The following is a 2,500-nucleotide window of genomic DNA, read 5'->3' on the forward strand; positions in this document are numbered from 1 at the left end:
AAACTAGCTATATAGGTAAGGAATCTTATATATCCGTTATAATTTAGTATCTTAGCATACCTCGCAAGGAAACTGTAAAAAGACTTTAGTGTGGGGTTTACACAAACAAAATTCTTCACTAAAAGTATACAATAAAGAATAATGAGCAACAGCAGACGGCAGTAGCAATACTTTTGGATGAGTCTCACAGGGATCCGTAATTGACCTCCAAGTTATTGGATACCTAGATTCAATGTGGGTAAATGTAAGCATTCCGTGGGAGGTACGATCGACAACAAAAAAAAATAGTGTCACAAAAAATGTATGTTGCTGAAACCTAAAACTGTCAGAATGAAACATGTAATAGTCAGGTCTAAACCATTAACAGCTATAAGCTTGTTATCGTTCTCGATATATAAAATAAAAAAAAAATAAAAACAATATATATATATATAGCATTAATTGTTTCTGCCTTTATTTTTTGTGTCGTTCGTAGATACCATATGAAGATGCACTAGTACTGTAGAAGTAAGGCAAATAAACAAGGAGTGAAATCATAAACAAACCTTATTGTTTGCTAAACGCTGTGATAGGCTGGCATAAAGTTTGGATATGTATAATACACACCATTATCGCAGGTATACAGGATAAATAGAAGGATAAAAGTTGTTATGAAATATCACGCACCCTTTTCGATTTAATGAAAATGGTGCTGCTCTATCTCCGTACATTAGAATTACTGAAGGCGAGAGCTCTTTTTCTAGTATGTATGTATTATCTACATATCTATATCTGTATTTGAATCTACATCTATATATATCTGTATCAATATCTATACTATATCTTTATATATCTAACAATATATACATTCTCTCTCTCGCTCGCTCTCTCTCTCTGTATATATATATATATATATATATATATATATATATATATATATATATATATATATATATATATATATATATTTATTTATATATATTTATTTATATATATATCATTGAGTGTGTGCGTGCGCGCGCGCGCGCGTGTGTATGTGTATGTGTGTGTGTGTGTGTGTATGTGTGTGTGTATGTGTGTGTATGTGTGTGTGAGTGTGTGTATGTATGTGTGTGTGTGTGTGTGATTCCATTTCTTCCTTACTTCATGTTCCTACTGATGCAATCTCTTTCCATAACATCTTTTCTCCCAACTCCACCTTGTATGCAATACCGTATGTACCTGTTTTCCCTCTTTCTCTTCTCCCTGTCTTTCCCAATCCTTCGTCTCCTATCCCCAGACGGAGGATCGTCCGAATCGAAGGAATAGAGTCTGAATCCAAGTTGGAGAGCCTGAATCCAAATCGTGGTGTTGGATACTAAGCAAATGGAGTTGGAAGGAAGATCAGGTGTCGAGCGCGCCGTCATCTCAGAGAGGCTGCTTCTGACAGATCGCTTTGGATCTTATGAGATGGAGATCATTAACCGTGATGAATTACGATATTGATGATCAGGATATCAGGGATTTCCAGTTGTTCAAAGAAAGCGGAGATACCTAGATCAATAACGGAATGAATTAGGCTAGGGATTCGGGGTGAATTATCAGCTGTTGCACAATTTGGATATGTTAATAAGTTTGATTATTTTCCTAATTTACGAACGTGGTAGCTACTCCGAGACAATTTTCATCTGTTAAGTTTTGAATATAAATATTTATAAATCCATATATCTTTTTACGTTACTTCATCAAGTTGATTTATGGACTTGAAATAACACTTTCTTACAGGATCTCATCGGCCTATACTATATTCCAAGTTGAATGAGTTACATCATGGAAAACAATGCAGTTTAAAGATTCATCTATGTGATATAAATTATTCGTATTAATCAATTGTATTAATATGATTTTTGCTAGATTAATTCATGTTACTATAAACACCGCAGGATGGTTACGTTTCATCATCACACACACAAACACAGGCATACACACATGCACACACACTCATGCATATACATATATGTATGCATACATACATACATACATACATACATACATACACACACATACATATATATAGCGAGAGATACATGCATATACATATACATAAACATGCATATATATATTTATATTTATATTTATATATGTAAGTATACATATACATTTATTTATATATATATATAAGTATGTACTTATACATATATATGTATAAACATATATATATGTATATGCATGTATATATATATATATATATATATATTTCAGCAGCAAAAGTAATACCAGCGCAGCTATGAACATCATATTATTTCAGACGTTTCGAAGTTTCTCAGTTCATCATCAATGCTAAAAAAAGAACCATAAACGAGAGCAAAAATAGCAGGAATTACAACATAGAGTAAAAACCCTAATAATATAACAGGCTATACAAGCAGTAAATGGGAGAAGGTAATCACTTCCTCCGTAGCATAAAAGACTCAATTGGTGAGTCCGTCTACAATAATTTGCATCTGGATAAAGAGCAGGTGTCGTTTATGGTCTCCCCAAA

The sequence above is a fragment of the Penaeus chinensis genome, chromosome 10 (genome assembly GCF_019202785.1).
Source record: "Penaeus chinensis breed Huanghai No. 1 chromosome 10, ASM1920278v2, whole genome shotgun sequence".
NCBI lineage: Eukaryota > Metazoa > Arthropoda > Malacostraca > Decapoda > Penaeidae > Penaeus > Penaeus chinensis.